General features: G+C 38.4%; 1 protein-coding gene across 5 annotated transcripts in view; it reads left to right on the top strand.

Annotated features, from left to right (window-relative positions):
- Cdk14 (cyclin dependent kinase 14) overlaps window positions 1–18,544 on the top strand; it is a 593,051-nt gene extending 574,507 nt beyond the window's left edge. For all 5 annotated transcript variants that reach the window (XM_074064778.1, XM_074064777.1, XM_074064779.1 and 2 more), the window contains one exon: window positions 15,201–18,544. The gene's annotated coding sequence lies outside the window, so the exon portion shown is untranslated. The remainder of the gene's footprint in view (window positions 1–15,200) is intronic.
- The last annotated feature ends 608 nt before the right edge of the window (window positions 18,545–19,152 follow it).

The following is a 19,152-nucleotide window of genomic DNA, read 5'->3' as shown; positions in this document are numbered from 1 at the left end:
AGAATCAGCACTACAGAATTAATTTCTGTTTATCTTTCATCAAGCCTTAATATTGGTACATCATTGATAATGATGTTAATAGAAAAGAAGAGAAAGGGAGAGTGTGGGTTATGTTCAATAAAAAGAGTTTTCCACTCAGCTTCTCAACAGTGAAAAATCAATTATCTTGGGTGGCCCTGTCACCCAAGTATGCCGCTCCCAGTGGCTGCCACCCTCATCAAATAGAACGTTCCAGATTCCACCTCTTTTCAGGGAAACCTGCTGCATAGGTTGAGACTTTTTCTGTGTGGCTTTGTTTTGTTTCTTTGTGTTTTTATCATATGGGGACAGTGTAGGAAATCATATAGCCTTATTACCCCTTAATAGGGATTTTGTCCCTAGACCATGCCTTTGTTCAAAATTATTTCCTTCAAGTGTTAAATTTTTATGGAAGGAATTTCCCTTGCTCTAAATTGAAGTCTAGCCAGTAGAAATGCTATTTGACGTTTTGGCATTCTGACATCCTAACCCAAGGTTCCTGTTCTGGAGTCCATGGATCTACTGCTGGAATGCAGAAGGTCTGAACCAACTGAAATTGTTTGAAATATGTGCAGTTTTCTGGAGAGGACTTTCTTAATACTCACCTGGTTCTCAAGTCTGGCAGTGATTCAAAAGGTGAAGAATTATCTAATTTGAGTACCCTATGCCTTTTTCATTATTCATAATTATATATATATCAGTATATTTCCCACTCAGGGTTTGGTGAAAGCAGGAAAGAGGGCTGGCATTAAAGAATTTGGGAAAAAAATCATACTTTGTTCAGATTCTGCACTAAAACTGACCCTTCCTATTGTAATATGACATTTCCTCTGTAACACCATTAAAAACTAATCAAGCGATGCTCATAAAATTTGTGCATTTTACTGTAAGTAAAATTTATCTTGTTTTGCGGGGGGCGCTGTACTGGAGTTTGGACGAAGGACTTCATACTTGTGAGGCAGGCACTCTTTTACTTGTGTCATACCCCCAACCCTTTTTGCTCTGGTTATTTTGGATATAGGGTCTCACTTTTTATCCAGACTAACCTGGATTGCAATTGTCCTGTTTTAAACTTCCTGCCATCCCTGGGACTATTGGCAGACACTGCTCATGTCCACCTATTGGTCAAGATAGGAGTCTAGCAAATTCTTCACCGAGACTGTCCTCAAACCACAGTCCTCCCAATCTCAGCCTCCCAAGTAGCTAGGTGTCAGCCACTGGTGCCTAGCTAAAATTTATCTTAAAAATGTAAATAGATGGACTTGAGATGTAGCACAGTCATAGAGCACATTATAGCAGGCATGAGGTCCTGAGTTTAATCCCCAAAATAAAGCAAAGAAACAAAAACAAAAAACATGCAAAACAAATTGCTGATGCTTTGCAGGGCATACTGGTGCATGCTTATAGCCTTTGTCTCAAAAAAGGTATAAATATATGTGGAACTCAAGTTAATGGTGTGTATGCAGGGATTAAATATACTGATATATACAATTTATTTTGAAATGCATCACAATAATAGGATGGATAGAATAAAAGATAAATATGTTAAAAGTAAACATTTTAAATGTGAACTGTAGAATCTATGTAATGGGTACATGGCTGTTCACCATGTACTCGTTTAAATTTTTTGTTTAAAAATTTAAGAAAGCATTGAAAAAATATGTGACCATCAACAGAGTGCATATAATTGTATATGGCATAGCAAACAGGCAGAAGGAAATGAATGGATATTGTTTCAAAGTTTAGATATATATTGAGTCAAACGTTTAAATATCAGTAGCAAAGAATTTATGATCAAGAGAGATTATTTGGCATATGCTTGCTGCTTAGCAAGATAGCCCTCCAAATAGAGACCATGATTACACGTCATGTCAGGTTCAGTAGTGTTTCATTTGGAGGTTCTTCTAACATAAAGTTTGCCATTAATTGATTTTTAAGTCTCTCCAACTATTTCTTTTCTGGATCACACATACCATTGATTGAAATAACTCCCTTCTATCTTGTTCTGGTCTCATTTGAACCACCCATATTTAATATGTAGATAATTCTAACCATATTACATCCCAGAGACCAGAGAACTAAGAAAAAAGTTGCTATATTCTCCTTTACCTCATCAGTCCACACATGTATCAGTCCCTAAAAATAACCTGTTCACAGTTCTTTTAATAAGGAAGTACTGAGTCATATTTATTTGTATCTTATTAATGCAAACACAAATGTTTTGTGTTTAATTGTTGTGAGAATTATACTCAATAATTGGTTGTGAGAATTATATCAACTCTAGCACTGGAACTTGGGAGGTTAGTAATTAAAAATCAAGAGCTTTTCCATTTTAGCATTTCAGGCCCAGTCTCATTGTGCATGACATCTCATTCAGAATAACTGAATCTAATAATTGCAAAAGGAACAAAACCAAAACAGCTTATTGGAGCTGACTGGGCTGACTTTTCAATTTGTATACTTTGCACAATATATACTCTAATTATTATGTTTTAATGGAGCTATGGCAATGTTTCCCATGATAACATGAAACAACTAAGTCACTAGATGTTTCCTTTCTTTAATTCCAAATGACACCAGTATTGAAAAGTCAGAACTTTTGAAAAGGACTTCACAGAGAGTCATGAGACGTGATAGGTGCTTACGGTGCAGTTTTAATGCCAACAGACTGGAAAACAAACAGCACAACCCAGACAAGATGTGACTTTGTTCTTTAGCATCTGTGTGAAGAGGAAATAAGATCTTTCTGGGATGTGCTCCCACTCACAGGTGTGGAAGGGAAAATGTCACATTCTTGACTTCCAGCATTGAATGTGGGATTCTGGCTTGGGGCAAAGCAAAGGAGCATTGCATGTCTCTCACAATAAAGCTCAATTCACTTAAGTCGGTTGGTGCTTTTGTTTCAGCCTGCCATGAGTGGACAGTAAAAAGCATGAAGCCCAGGATGTACTGGCTATGCTCACTGCATTCTCCAGCTTTGTTGCCAAAGGAAGTGAGAGAGTGACCCCAGGCCTACAGCTGTTCTTTGCTTTGCCACTAAACCACTGAGCTGTTGGCACTTTAATTGTTTTATACCAGGAGGAAGCCAATTGTGTTGATGTGAGTGTCTTATTCATCAGGTATTGCAGGCTTCACATTTTCAATGAGCTGAAACTCCTAGTCCAAGACATGCAAACACAGTGAATCGAGACAAGTGATAGAGTGACACGTGTTCTAATTCCATGCAGTTGTTCTTTCAAGGGTTTGATGGTATTTTAGAGTTCCAAACACTGCAATTAGAAAGTCTGTCTGAGGTTATGTGCTGATCAAAAACAGCAAATCATGTTTGAATTATAAAGGACAGAAGAGTAGTAAAGGTTGGTGTTATTCTTGCATATTTTTTCCTTGTAGCTGCATGGACAAATCTAAAAGACAAGTGAACTGTTTATTTACCAGTAAAACTTCTTTCTGGTGTGTGAAAATCTCCACATTATCCCTAAGGACTGTGTTTTGAAAATCATGGTCCTCAGGACCAAGCTTAGTTTCTATGTTGTGTTCATCCCTCACATGAAGCATTTCTCACAGACAGAATAAAATAATGTCAGCATTGAATGTTGCAAAGCCTGGTACTTCATGAGAAATTTCAACAGTCATTTGAAGACGCAGCTACATTATCTGATTTGATGCATCTTAAAGTTATCTGTTTATCCACGGCCCCCCAGCAGCTTAAGACTACATATGTGTGAAAAGTATGTGACTCTCCCTGCCTTGGAACCCGAGACCCCTTCTCAGGCCCCTCTGCTCAGAGCCTCCAGCACTGCATCACTGCGTACAGAATAAAGCCCAATCTCCTGGACCAGGGCGTTTGGAGCCTTTCATCTGCCACCCAGGCCTACCTTTCAGCTTCCCTGCGTCCATCTGCACCCATATCCTGACCTGCAAACCTGTACCTGCTGCACTGGCTGTTTGCTGCTTCCCAGAGCCCTAGCCTGTGCTACATGGCCTCTGTCCTCCTTTCTAGGCATTAAGGTTGTGCTTTCAAAGCAACTGTAGGATTGTACTTACATTTTCCATTTTGACCTAGAGACAGAGAGTTGTGGTCCTTGCCATCTTCTCCTCCAAACTCTTGAGCTCAGTAAGAATAAGATGGTGAATGTTTAACACTTGGCTTCATCAAAAAAGCAGAAGAGTTCTAATTGGTTGTTTGTCTAAGTCCTGTGATATAAATACTCCCACATGGTTGATGTCAAGGGTGGCTGTGTTTGAGAATTGGCTTTCAAAATTTTTGAGAATTTTAATATTTGACTCTCTCAATTCAGTTCAACCGAATTCCAGAACTCCACTGGGACCCTGCTTGATAAACTTGGTAATACCCTCCTATTCCACCCTAAACACTGTGCTTTACTTAAAAGTAGATGCTCAATAATTGTTTTCTGATTGGATTTAGATAGGCTATTGACAGTGTTGTGCTTCTACCACCACTCACTGAAGGAATGCTTCCTGCATCTGTGCCATATTTGTACTTTTTGGGCGGAGGGAGGAGGTGGTACTATGGTTTGAGCTCAGGGCTTCATGATTGCTAGGCAAGTGCTCTACCATACAACCCATGTCCCCAGCCCTTTTTCTTTTAGCCATTATTGGAATAGAGTCTCAAACTTTTGCCCACACCAGCCTCAGACAAAAGTCTTCCTACCTCTACCTGCTGCATAGCTGGATATATGTGTGCCACCTTGCCTGGCTACATTTTCACTTCTTGTCAGTTCAAGGTGGTGGCCTTAGCCATCTCCATGCCACACTGCACAGGTACGTGTGAATTTAAGTACATAGATCTATTGGAAGTTCACCTGAGAATCATGGTGAGTAACAAGTTGATAATCTCAACTTCCACAATCTAATTATCAGATCAGACTGTGATTCTTTATGACTCCAATGGAAACAGAATGAAAAGTAAAAAGCAGAGATTGTGTCTCTTCCAGGGAGATAAGTGAAAAATCCCCGTGTAGTCTGGGGACTTGAGGAGAGAAGGCTGCTGGCCCAGTTCTTGTCTTCCCATCACCAAACCTCTTACTCTTGTTGGTGTGTGATATTTGTAATGCTTTTGTGACTTACATTTTGAGATTGAGGTATTAGCATATTTTTCATTTTAGTTCATGTCATAAAGTACCAATCTTGCCAACTCTGCTTTTATAATAAACATGTGATTCCCGGTAAGGTTTCTAGCTTGTTCTAGTCTGCCCCAGTTTTCAAACCAACCCCCCCTCCCCATACTAGGAACCCTTTCAGTCCAGAACGCTGGGACCACTGGTCGCTTCAGTTCCTATAAAGATTGTGGGCCTCATTGGGAATGCTGAGTATTTAAACCACCAATAGACTTCCTACTGCTGATATTCCAGAAGACATTAAATTGATGACTATAAGGATTTTAGAACTTTTTAAAAATCCAGTTTATAAAAGCTGTTATCTTCTAAAGGAATAGTCCTGTTTTTTCAGGCACTTTCATTAGAATAAATGAGAAAGTGCTTTGGACAGGAGAAAATGCCATGTGAACACAAAATGCTTGTATTTATTGCCCATGATGGTGTCTGTGTTCTGTAATTACATTGCTTAGAACTTATCTTGGATATCAAAGATATGTAGCAACTAATGGTGGAATAATTAATATCAAAATACTTTAAAATGGCCCATTGTAATTTTGTGGGCATGCATACCAGAGGACTTGGCATGTAGATAAAATGTGAGCCTCCACAGATTAGCAGTCCATGTGTCCCTGGTGGAAGAGCTGTTCTTTGGCACTGTGGCAAAGCAGCTTCATGTGGTGAGGCAGTTGTTGGTGGTCAGTGCCCATATCCCTTAGCCTGGACTGCTGAACCAATCTTGTATCTCATAGGAAAGATGTGCTAAAGCAGTGTCCATGGTGTGTCACTTTGTGACAGTGTCAGAATGCATTCCCATAAGAATAGATGAGTCAGGCTGGAAGTATGGCTCAAGCAGTAGAGTGCATGCCTCACAAGGATGAAGCCCTGAGTTCAACCCCCCCATACCACAAAAATAAATAAAAAGAGCAGTTGTGTCTGGTGTAATATGATATTCATGATCCTACTTATGCTCAGTAAAATACCACAGTAAAGATTGTAGAGCTTATAGGAAAAAAACAGTAAGGGGCCAACCTCTCCAGATGTATTAAACTTGATAGTGCAGCACTAACAAAAGAGTAAAAACACTACACAGTTAGTGTTTCACATCAAGAAAGAAGCTTGATGTGAAGGTCAAGGCTACCAAAGCTAGAGAGAAGGCTAGAGAATTCATGAAAACTTAACAGGAACTGTACAATAAACAGTCCAGGCCAGGCACAGTAGCTCAATTTTGTAATTCCAGCATCTTAGGAGGTGGAGATAGGAGGATTGCAGTTTGAGGTCAGCCTGGACAAAAAAGTTAGCAATACCCTATTTCAAAGAACAAGCCAACATGGTAGTACATGCCTGTCTGTAATCCCTGCTACACAGGAGGCATACATAGGCAGACTACAGTCCAAAGACAGTCCTGGCAAAAAGCACCAGACCTTATGTGAAAAAATGAAAGCAAAAAGTACTGGAGGCATGGCTCAAGTGGTAGAGTGCCTGCGTAAGAAGTGCCAGGCCCTGAGTTCAAACTCCGAACACCACCAAAACCAAACAAACAAAAGACTAGTTAATTCCAAGACAGAGTCTGTAGCCAAACCAAACAGAAAGGAAGCCTGTATGATGAATGGCCACTGGGTACAGTACCACATATCTCTCCAGCTTGCACACAAATGTATTTATGCACCCTGCACATGGCTGCTGTTACTTGGTAGGTCAGAAGTTCAGCATTAGAAAGAAATGTCCTGTGAAGCAGCATGGCTTTGGGTCATCATTGTCTATGAACCAATTATATAAGATCTAATTATGCTATGGAAGTGAATATTTCAACTTCGCACATTTCTGATAAATAAGATAGTTCACAAAACAGGTTCAAAATTGTAGGTGATCGTCTATATTGACTTCAAAACCCTAAGCATGGAAACATATTGTACTCCAATGATTTGCACAATAATGCTAGACAATATTTAATTTGGGGAAGAAGAAAAAATTTACCCAAAGTGGAGTTGCTTCTCTCAAATTTTCTCATCAAAGTCCAACACAAGTCCTCAAGTTTCTCTGACTGCCAAATACTTGCCAGTGGTTTTATGAGGTGTGTGTGTACACGCTTTAAGTTATAAGAGATGCACACACTACTGAGTTACATGTCTTTGTACTTGACTTTTTTAAATATAGTTTAATCGGGCTGTAATAGATAAGGAACGATAAAAGGTCAGAATCCTACTTAATTATACTCATCTTTTGTAAAAATAATTTCAATGAGCTCTGTCAACCCTTGAAGATTTTCATATGACTATATTTTATTCATATAGAAATATATTTTAATATATTGACATAATATTTAACTTTTATAGGTTATGTATATAATTTTTGGGGTGGTACTAGGATTTGAATTCAGAGCATTGCACTTGTGTTCTACCACTTGAGCCATGTCCCCAACTGTTTTTGCCTTTAGTTTTTGTTTGAATGGAGTCTCAAGTTTTTGCCTGGGTCAAACTGGACAGTGACTGCCCTCCTAGTTACACCTCCTGCATAGATGGCATGACAGGTACAGGCCACCACACCCAGTTTTATTGATTGAAATGGGAAGTCTCAAGAATTTTTTGCCTGGCCTTAAATTATGATCTTCCTGATCTCTGCCTCTGGAGTGGCCTCCACACACAGCTGTATATAATTTTTTAAAAATAATTCGATGCATCTTGGTGGTTCTGAAAAGGCCTGAATCAGGAATTTCCCAGCAGTCTTTTGGCATTCACTGAGGGAGGAAGTACTCCCAGAATCACCATCCTTTAAGTAGGGCCAGTGTTTTACATTTGCATAAATCTGATTTAATAAGCTGTCACACCATTCTTTTCAATAGGACTAATTACACATCATATAATGCCTGGTCTTTAATGAGGAGCTCAATAAACGTTCGTTGATAATGATGATTATTAAAATGATATGTTAAGCCCATCTCCTCATGTGAGGAAGGCTTTGTTTTGAAATGTTAGACTTACAGCTTTGCCTCAAAATTTTTAATTAAAATCACCACTTTGGCACGAAGCTTAAAATGTGCAAAGTTGCTGCAATTAGTGCATTGTGCATCCATATGGATGTTACCAAACAGCTTTCAACTTAAAGGATTTGGGCTATTTTGAGTGATAGACCTTCTGTTAAGCTTAAAACAAAGCCTGTCCATCTCTGCATTCATTTTAATTAATATTATCTTGCTGGTCTTAAAGATGTGTTCTCTTCTGGAGGGAAGAAGCATGGCTAGCATAAATCAGAAATAAGTTACAGAAGTAGGATTAACTAATTTTCTACTTCCTTCTGTTTCATGCTGTCCTCCCACTCATCCCCCAAGAAGCATGAGTACAGGGTTAGAGAAACTGAAAAACACTGATTTCAGATGTTTTAAAACAAAAACCTTTGTTTCTAGTCAAAGCATAACATAATTAAGCTCACTTAAAAAATTAGTAGTTAAAATGTCCTCGGATTTTTTAAATTCAGTATGAAGTCTAAAAGTTACTTTGAGGACGACAGTGATATAAAATCTAGAGTATAAAAGCTGATTGTGTGTCTTATTGTATATATGCAAATGAAAATGTATATATATTTATATCATATATATATGCACAAGTCCATGTGTGTAAAAGGTTTGTGTATTATATATATATATATATATATACATCTGTGCTTGCCTAGGTTATTTGAGATTAGCAACTATGCTTGAAGATGAATTATATACAAAGATTTACGTTGTTTTCCTTAGTGTTTTAAAGAACATAATTGAAAGTGGCAGAGTGGCATAGGTCCATTTCTTGGTTTTGCCAAATACTTCATGTAAAACCTTATAGACAAGATATTTGTGTGGGGGTGGGGAAACTTTCTGGACTTTGTGCTCCACAAAATCAAAATAAGTTCTATTGACATTTATACATTTTAATAAAAGCCCTGTTTTTCTAACTATTTTCAAATATCTCCCATACAACCACTCTCCACATACCTTCAGAAAGATACTCTGATGGGTGCTGGGATCCACTGATTTGGCACCCAAATAAGTCCAATATTGAATGCTGATTTAAGAATCCGACTGCTAAGGCCAAGTGCCGGTAGCTCACACCTATAATCCTAGCTACTCAGGAGGCAGAGGTCAGGAGGATTGCAGTTCAAAGCCAGCCCAAGCAAATAGTTCTGGAGACCCTATCTTGAAAAACCCTTCACAAAAATAGGGCTGGGGGAGTGGCTCAAGGTGAAGGCCCTGAGTTCAAGCCCAGTACTGCAAAAAAAATAGACTGCTAAAATTAATTTTAAATTGTTCATTGAATTCTTAAGAATAGAGAAAATGTGAAAAATTACAAAGCAGAATTGTAATTTCCCAGAAAAAATGGGTAAGCTAATTCACCCAACATGTGAATAGAAAGGCACAAAATCACTAAGCCCACTAAAGAACACCCATGGCAAGTCTTGATTTTTCTTTTATTTTAGCATTATGGAAACCCATTCCCCATATCCTCTGGATTTGGCACAAGGCCCCCCTAAGTTTTCGATACCATCCTAATTTTTAAATATATGGATTACTTTTATCCTTTTTAAAATTATATAATTAATTACATGCCTACCTTTAAATACCTTCTGTGTACTATTATTTTGAGAAAGACACTGGAATTAGTTTTACTCTAGATCAGAAACAGATAAAGCTAAATTTGGTCAAATGATATTCATTTTTTTCTTAAAAAGAACTTAATTGTCCTATAAATTGTATACTGTATTTGCTGTCATGACGTAACATCCTTTCTGTCAAATTTCTTCCTTCTCTGTTAAGTAGAGACTGCTTCAGAAAGAAATCTCTGAAACAGAAATGAGCAGATTACGCACAGCCTTACATACATCCTACAGAATAAATACCTACGCACAATGTAGGCCATGAAAGGAAAAACCTACAGTTGTTTTAATTTGGAGCTAAAATAATCACTTCTCTCCAGTGAGGGTTAGGGTGGGAGGGGAGGAGGAAGAGTGCCAGAGTCTCCCTGTAGAAAAAAAAGAGTACTTTAAGGAGGGGCAGTGAGCAGAAAAACATAATAAAACAAAAACAAAACCTTAACCTAAACAGACCAGCACGAAACACCCACCAACTGATCACATCAGAGCACCCAAGACTGGGTCCTCGGCTGTGCTGTCCTTCCAGCGTGTAAACCAAGTGCTTGTGTGTAGGGGTGTGTGTGTGTGTGTGTGTGTGCGTGTGTATACACAAACATTTATCAGGAAGCAAAGAGGGAATCAGAAAGGACTGGCCCATTTCTAATTTGGGTCTGTTTGCTTGCGTTTAGCACTCAAGGGCTTCTACATTCAGTTTGCTCAAAAGAGTGATGAAGCACTCCTTGCTTATGCCTCAAATCAGAAATGCATGAAGTGCAGCTGCAGAGATAATACATTTTCCCCAAAGGCTTTGGCTGAGCAAATTAGGTGTCAATGGGGTGCCTGCGCAGGCAGTACTCTCTCTAATTAGTCTCTTGAGCCTAGTTGGTGGCGGGTATGAGATGATCTAATCAATTGGTCTGTGTCTGATGGTTTGTGTAAAAATCCTACCAGGCAGACTCTCTCCCACAGGTCACCCACCTGCACAGCAGGACTGCTCATTTTCATTTTTCATCTCCTCCATCACATGATGCTGACAGTTGGTTTTAAGAAAATTGAATCCAAAAAATATCTAGTTCATAGGGCACATGGGTCAGAACAAAGTTGCATTATGGGTACCAGCAATCCAATTAATTAATATTTATAGCTCAGAAGCTCTATGTAGATATTTCTGAATAAGGACTTTATCAATTGAATCCAATTTCTGGTTTAAAACATTCATTTCTAGAGAAAGAACATTGTAAAAGCTGAAAGCAAGCTAAAAATGGCATCCATTAATCTTAGGATTTATATACCTGTGAGTAGATGTGCACAGAGTTGAGCTTATTCATACTTCATATTCACTGTTCATTTGTATTGTGCATGCAAATATATTTTAATTGTCAATCAAATGTAAGGGAAAGGTTTAATTTGTATCATTTTACTTCCCTGTGATAATATTATACCTTCTTCTCTTCATCTAAATTCTCACCCATCAAGTATGTGAATATATTTAGATTTCTAAATTTTTTCTAACAGTAAACTGACCTACCTTATCTGTACTCATTACAAACAAAGCCAGTGTTGCCCACAGAGAGAGAAGGGATATCCCATGCTCTGTGAGCAGCAACACGCTGGATAGGTGGCACAATATGGACTATTCAGAGTCATCTTACAGAGATGGGAGTTTAACTCTTACTGGCACCGCCTTTATTTTCTTACCCTTGTCTTCTTCCATTAGATGTCAGAACCTAAACCTAAGTAGTGGCTTATTCTAATCACTGCACTCACCATTTATTATCTAATTACTACTATTATTTATCACCCTTAATTATCCTCTTCTGCTTACACCCTACTACATGTGGTTCTCCTAGAGATTACGTTAAAAAATAGGACAAATGCAAGTGCAAAAAACATCAGTGGCTTAAAATGTCTTAAATGAACTCAACAGGATAGTAACATGCTTTTGACTATGGTGATAATATAGTTTATTATTCCATGAAACCCTATATTTTGGAAATTGAATCATTCCTTTCAAATATAGAATCATGGAGTAAAAACTAAGTTTAGCCTTCAGGAAGGTGGTAATCCTATTTACCATTCTTACTGGTGGTGTGTCTGTGGATGGCCTACTCTGTACCCAGCACAGTAGCTGGGTACTGTTTCTTAAATAGCTGATATAAAGCAACTGGTACAAAGCAAGAGCCCAGGCACAGCATTTGCCCCCCAGTGAATGTGCCATTCTGCACCCAAGAATATTATCCACTCCCAAGTTTTCAGATTCTATCTTTTTCCCTTCCTATTCATTCAACAACTACTTTCTGCGTTCCTAGGCCATGCCTGAGCTATGTCCTGGGGATACACTGGATAACAAAACCAAGCTTAATCAATAACATAATGATGACAGCTGCATCCCTATTTGCTTCCTGAGAGGAAGTATGTCAAGATGGACTAAATAAAGTCACTGGTTCAGGAGATCACCTTTGGCACCAAGTTTCCATTCCATTGATTAAAGGTGGTAGAGGCAAGAAGAGTCAAGCAAAGACTATGTCATTTGGATTTGGTGGGAAGAACTCCATGCCTAGACAAACATTTGTCAAGAAAAATCCATGGCTCCTCTGGCTAGGGTGGGAAGGCTGCCTAGAAGAGTTGGAATATCAGCTTCTAGTTCAGCTATGTGAAAGAAAAAGGACATTTTTGCCATCTGCTTGATAAAAGTATCCAAGTTGGTAGTGGGGTTGGTGACTGGATGAAGATGCCTCTGGACAAATGTGCTTGAAATACTGTGGAGGCATTGCTCTCTCTCCTGATGCTATGGCCCAAAAGAGATGCCAGTGCCTAAATCAGAATGCATGCTTCCATGGGAGCCACAGATAGAGCAAAGGTGGATTTTCTTCACTTCCCTGAAGAACAAAGGTGGGATGAAAACTAAAAGGGTTGTTCCATGTAATTATTTTGCTAAAGTGGTGACTTTATAAGGAAGAAGATTAATAAAGGCATATCCAGGCAGCTAGACAGGGGTGAGAGGTGGTCAAAGGAGCCACATAGAAAACTATCTACAAAGCAGCAAGTGTTTGAGATGACAACTGAGGACTTAGGATTTAGAGGTAGCAAAATGCTTATGTGTGATGTCCATCCATACCCAGGTCTCTCCCAGAAACATACTAGAAGGTCTTTTGCTTACATTTTACCTAATCAGAGGGCAGAGAAGTCTCAAGAATTGAAAGTTATACCTACCTCATGTTATGTACAAACTCTTACTGTAAGAGCTAAAACTATATAAAACTCATAGAAGAAAATATGGAAGTAAATCTTTATAACCTTTTATTTCACAATGGATTTATATATGACACCAAAAGTGCAAAGCAACAAAATAAAAAAATGTATCAACTGGACTTCATCAACAGAATGAAAAGGTAATCCATAGAATAGGAGAGAATATTTGCAAGTCATAGATCTGATAAGGGATTAATGTCATTATGCATAAAAAACTCCTACAACTCAATATCAAAAAGACAACCCAATTTTAAAATGAGCAGAGGACTTGTTTAGATACATCTTTAAAGAAGATATTTAAGTAGCAAATAAGCACATATAAAAGTGTTCAACATCACTAACCATCGGGGAAATGCAAATCAATAAACATGGAATGTAAACCAGTTCATCACACTTAGTATGGCTATAATTTAGAAAAACAAAATAGAAAACCACAAATGGTGGTAAGGGTTTGGAGAAATTAGAATCCTTTTGCATTGGTAGAAATGCAAAATGGTGCATCCACTGTGGAAAACAGTTTGCCAGTTCCTCAAACATTTAAACATAGAATTTCCATATGACCTAAAAACTCTACTCCTGGATACATTTGGAAAAGGATTGGAAACAGGTGTTAGGCACATACTTGCACATGAATGTTCATAACAACATTACTCACAATAGCCAAAAAGTGATAGAACTCAAATATGCATTAGCTGATGAATGCCTAAACGAAATGTGGTATATCCATACAATACAATATTATTTAGCCATATAAAACATACTACAACATGGATGAACTTCAACATCTTTATGTTAAGTGAAAGCAGCCAGACACTCGGCAGGTTAGATATTATATTATTCCATTTACATGGCATATCAGAATAGGTGAATCCATAGAGGCAGAACGATGAGTAGTAGTTCCCAGGGAATAGGACAAGGGAAGAATGGGGAATGACTGCATGATGGATATGAGGTCTGCTTTGGGGATGATGACATGTTTTGGAGCCACAATTGTTAACACAACATTGTGAAAACACTAAATGCCACTAAAGCACACACTTTGAAATGGCTAAGTGTATGTTATGAATTTTACCTCAGTAAGGAAAACTTAATGGAAGGTTAACATTCTGAAAAATCATCACAAAAAATGGGAGAGATGAGTTGGGGTGGTGCTTTTTTATGGTTCTTAAGTGTTAATGTAGAACATTTTGCTCTCTTGGTCAAGAAAATGCTAGGTCACTGCCATGCAGCATGGTGTCCTTGATATTATAGCCCATGGGGGCAGCAGCAGGGCAGAAGCACTGTGAAGTCTCCAAAAATGGCCAAACACCTGTAGGATCATGCTTTGAGATTCCCTCTGGGTTAGGAAGGATAATAAGATCTCCCTATAGATAGGGACAAGCAAGCCTGGCCAGGCCTTGGTGGCCAGGAAGGAGCTTCTAAATCTAGTTGATGAGTGGTTGTGGAGCAAAGTGGAGCTGATGTATCCAGCTTTTGCAGCTGTGCATTAAAACTGTAAGTTCCACACCTTACCTGGGCAGAAAGTCTTTTCCCATCCTGCAGATTCAACAAAGGTGCTTAAGGGCTAAAAAGAGTACAGAGAGATGCACAGAGAACATTTCTTTATTCCTCTTTATTCTTCCTGCACGTGGTTACAAAGGTTTAGGCAGGCATCATTGGAAGCATATAGTCTAATGAAGGATGTTGAGAAGAGGATGCAAATTCAGATCATGCTGGCAATTTTCACTCTCCTGAAACTAATATAAACTGATTATAGGCAACCAAGGAACCATACACAAGTTGTTTATTAAAAGCACGTATGTGATCCTTTTTCTATTTCATGTTCATAAAAATGAACACAATATGTCTTTTTAATGGTTGTCTGATGCTATAGGCACTTAATTAAAACCAGTATTACTACTAATGATTTGGGGAAGGAAATTGCTGAATTTCTTTTTCTCTAAATAATCCAAGAAGAAGTGAGCCTATTTGAATTCATGGAGTTAAATTATTTTAAGGTAAGGAAATGCAGTCAGAACATTAATTTATCATATTATAAAGAATGTTTTTGGTTAAGGAAAGCATTCTACCTCAAATATATGTGCTTGGGTGGCTGTGGAGAACACCAGTGGGCTCACTTTGGCCTGACCAATTTTAATGTCTCAAGTAGTTTTGGAAAAATGAATGATGTAAGTTTTTTTATGTAACAATTTTCTCCTTTCCTCCTTCCAGGATTAAGTTGTCATCATTCTGGAAAGAGAAAAAAAAAAAACATTAATGAAGTGGACGATAACGCAAAGGGAATCATGGATTGGTTTCCTTTCACTCCCTGTGGCGGATTTCACTTACAAGAAAATTGAAGCTGGCAAGACCCTGTTTTCTCTGCAATTTATTTAAAACCTTGCACGCATTTGGATACCTTGTGATTTCCAAGAACTATGTGAAGATTAAGTTTTGCTTACTGATACATGGCATGTATTCTTTTCAGTCTTTTGCGTTTGATTTTGTTTGATTTCTCTCTGCAGCACAGTGTCTCTGTAAAGGTTTTTATGCTTTCACCAGCCATGTCTTAAATACATTAAGACAACACATTTGGTGTTCACACTTCTTCAGTAATGTCTGTACTTGAAAGCCACACAGTGGCATGAAACAATGTGTGTTTTCTTTGAGAGCAGTGCACATTTTGCAACCAGTAGGAAGGATATTTTTCGCTAAAGCAAACCCCTGTTCTCTGACTGACTAGACAGCATGGTCCCAGACTGAAGGGCCCCACCTGTCGCTCACCTTTTGAGGACATTTGCAAATGTGGTTTTTTTCTTGGAAATAACCATGCATTTATATACGATATTGAAATCTGCTTAGCATTTTCAAGCTACATACCATGACTGTTTTCTGAGCAGCTTGGAAGTAAGGAAACAAGTACCAAGCAGTAAGAGCAATGACAGGGATAAATTACTTATTTTTCAACCTCTAGAAATTAAGGTAACTTTTTACATGTGTTCTGGGTCTTGTCAACATCTTATTTTTGCCATCCACTCTGTTATACTTTGTGTTTTCTATGGAGGGAAGAATAAGGGATAAAATGTTTAAAATGTGGGTGCAAGAGAGTATGATAGAGTATGATCATATTTCAGATAGCTCTGAAAGCAGTCTTGGATGATTAACACTTAAAAAGCAAATTAGAAAATTATCCAGTACCAACAAAGCACCTTTGAATTACATTTTTTAAAAAACATTCCAAGTTGATTGGAAGGTATCATTGGGTACCTGACTTCTTTAAATCAGTCTCCTGAAATAACTAGTCAAATGCAGCTTTTAGAAACAAGGTCGGGATCTTTCTGTAAAGATGGACACGGGAAAAACAAAAGGCTAGGTTTCTCTTGTTTAAGGAGTCCGGGACCTTGGAGGATGCAGATGATTCTGTGGCACTGAGGAAGAGGGTGCTAGCATGCAAAGTGCTTTGATCTGGAGGGGAGCTGCCTGGTGCAGGCCGGCTCCCATGGGGAGAGCGGAGTGCACATCTTAGTATTACTGAGGCCTGGGGGCAGCTTAAACCTTCATCTAAAGCATGCCCGTGGCTCCTCTGGACACAAATTCCCGAAGACATAGCTTTAGGTACATTGTTTCACATTTTCCTGTTTATCAAAAAGAAGGTTGAAATGTGTCACACTTTTTTAAGACCAAGACTGGGAAATATGATCCAGTTTGACAAGGGCTTTCTGAGAATCATGTTGAGTGGAAAGCTTTTCTATAGTCAAACCCAAGATACCCAGGGACATGGACCCAGAATTCCTAAACTTTAAAAAGATACTGTCTCTGGAGTGGGGTGTGAGTGGATATATCCAGGCCATAACCCATCCTATTGAGATGTTGCATTAGTTGTAATCTCACAAGTGCTAAGCAAGAAATTATTTACTGATTGATTTTAAAGAAAGAAAAAGGACACTCCAGGCTAGAATGTTGACTATTTGCTATCTAGAAATCTTTTTCATTCCTCTTTCATACATTCCAATCCACTGGAAGTCTTTAGGGGTATTTTTATTTAAAATATACTTAAATTAGAATGTCCTAAATATTGGGAGAAAAAATTTACAAGTAATCAAAAATGGCCTTCCCTATGATTTCTTTTGAATCATTCATTCATCTAGGGGAGAAGCATAATGTTTGTATTTCACTAAGTTTAAATCAAGAGCTTAATGGTCAAATCATACTACTAAATAAGGTTTCTGATTTGGTAATATTTAATGTCAAAAGGCTTCAATTAGGAATATGAGGGTGATTAGAAATCTCTGCCTTTGTCACAGACAACTTCTCTTGGGAAATAAACCATAACACCACTCAGTGAGGGAATCTGCATGATGACAGAGACATGCCTCTCAGAATGTGAGAAGGTTTTCAGTTCCCCATCCTTGCCATCAGTATAAGAAATCCAAAGTTTGGTTTGTCTCTCTCTCTCTCTCTCTCCTTTCCTCTCCTGTTTGCAGTCACACTCTACTTTTCTCTCCTGGTTTCTCTGAGGGTGGTCACAAAAATCAATACTGACTATGTTCATTAACAGATTTCTTATACTATTGAGAAAGCACTGGAATGTTTTGTGAGATTATTTTTATATGAAGGAGTAACTTGAGTTCAGACAGCTGGTAAAAATAGCATGAACACCTTAGCATGGTGATTGTATAAACACAACATCACTGCACAACAGGATTCTGAAAGGAGATACCAGGACTTAATTTTCACTTTCTTAAAGGAACAGTTTGATTGACTTAGAAATACAAGATACATAGGAAATGAAAAAATGTGTTTGCAGTCCTCAGCAAAAAATAGAGAGCATAAGGCAGGGTGGCTGTCCACCCACAATGCAAGGGTGAGGAGCTATTTCTACCTCCCAAGAGTAATTAGAAACTTTCCAAGGGAGCCTCTGGCCTTGCACAGAAAGCAAGGCCTCAGGATCCTTTCCTCAGTGTGTATAGGCAGCCAATGTAATCAGTACCCTAGGTGTGCATCCATATAAGACTCTCATCTGTGAATATTACTGGGTTTGTAATCTTTGTTATATAAGAGGATGTTTAGGCTGTATATACTGGGGTAGATTGTTGCCTGCCCCTTATACATAGAAATATGCTGCATAACTGTGCATAACTTCCATCTCCTTCACTGGCTTGTAGACAGAGGAAACTGTGTATGTTACTGCCTTGTAATTTCCTTATACATCAAAATGAAAATTTTTAAATCTCAAAATCAACAATTTCCTACCGTCATTCCCCTTCTTGCAGCAGCATATTTTAGAAGCACATGCAAAATCTATATTCTTTGTTTGGGAGTGAACTTCAAATTTTTTTTGTATCATGCACTGAGATGTGTGCTTTCTAATGAGGTTGGTACCTAAGAAATATGCTAGCACCATTCAGAAAACTATTATACTTCAAAAGGACATGTAGTAAGGAGAATGGAATAGTGTATGTTGCATATTTGTTACCACTTGTAATTTGTCTGTATTATGAAGGATGTAATGGTTTGTCAGCTGTCACTGTTGTTTTCTTGTAACATGATATGGAATAAAGTATAGCAGAATCTCATACATCTTCTTTATGAGTCCCCCAAAAGACTACCTACCATGTCAAAGAAACATTGTCTTAAAACTCTTTGACACAACCCTTCTTAAAGACTGGGGTAAGAGACCAAACACACAGTATGTGGGAAGAAGTAAAGCTACTGGAATGTTCCATGAGTCTTTTAAGCTCTCCCTTTTTCCTTGACTTGCTATACCAAATTTAGGTTATGGAGTGGGGCCCATGCAAAGCAAATCTGTGAGCTGCAGGAATTCCCCTGGCTCTGTGCTGATGTTAACCACATGTTCTATCCATCTCAGATGCATCTGGAGCCTAAATGGTTTTGTTTAATGCCAATCCTATTTATCTTGTTTGGCTTTTCTCTACTCTTGCACATATCCTACAGTGAAGCATGTAGGTTACCCTTCACTGCATACAAATGAAAGCTCTAGTAGTGTTCTCTCACTGAGCTATGTGGACTTCCTTGAACACTGCAAAGGGCTGCCTGCACCTGAATGGGCAAAGCAGTGTTGCAAGCTCACTTTGGACTGACAGTGCCAACTGGATTGACAGGCACCTTTTTATCAGATCTGCTCTAACCCCAAATAAAGCTGCACGATTTGACAAATTCCTAG

Source organism: Castor canadensis, chromosome 2 (genome assembly GCF_047511655.1).
Source record: "Castor canadensis chromosome 2, mCasCan1.hap1v2, whole genome shotgun sequence".
Taxonomy (NCBI): Eukaryota; Metazoa; Chordata; class Mammalia; order Rodentia; family Castoridae; genus Castor; species Castor canadensis.
This window is presented reverse-complemented; position numbering and strand designations above follow the sequence as displayed.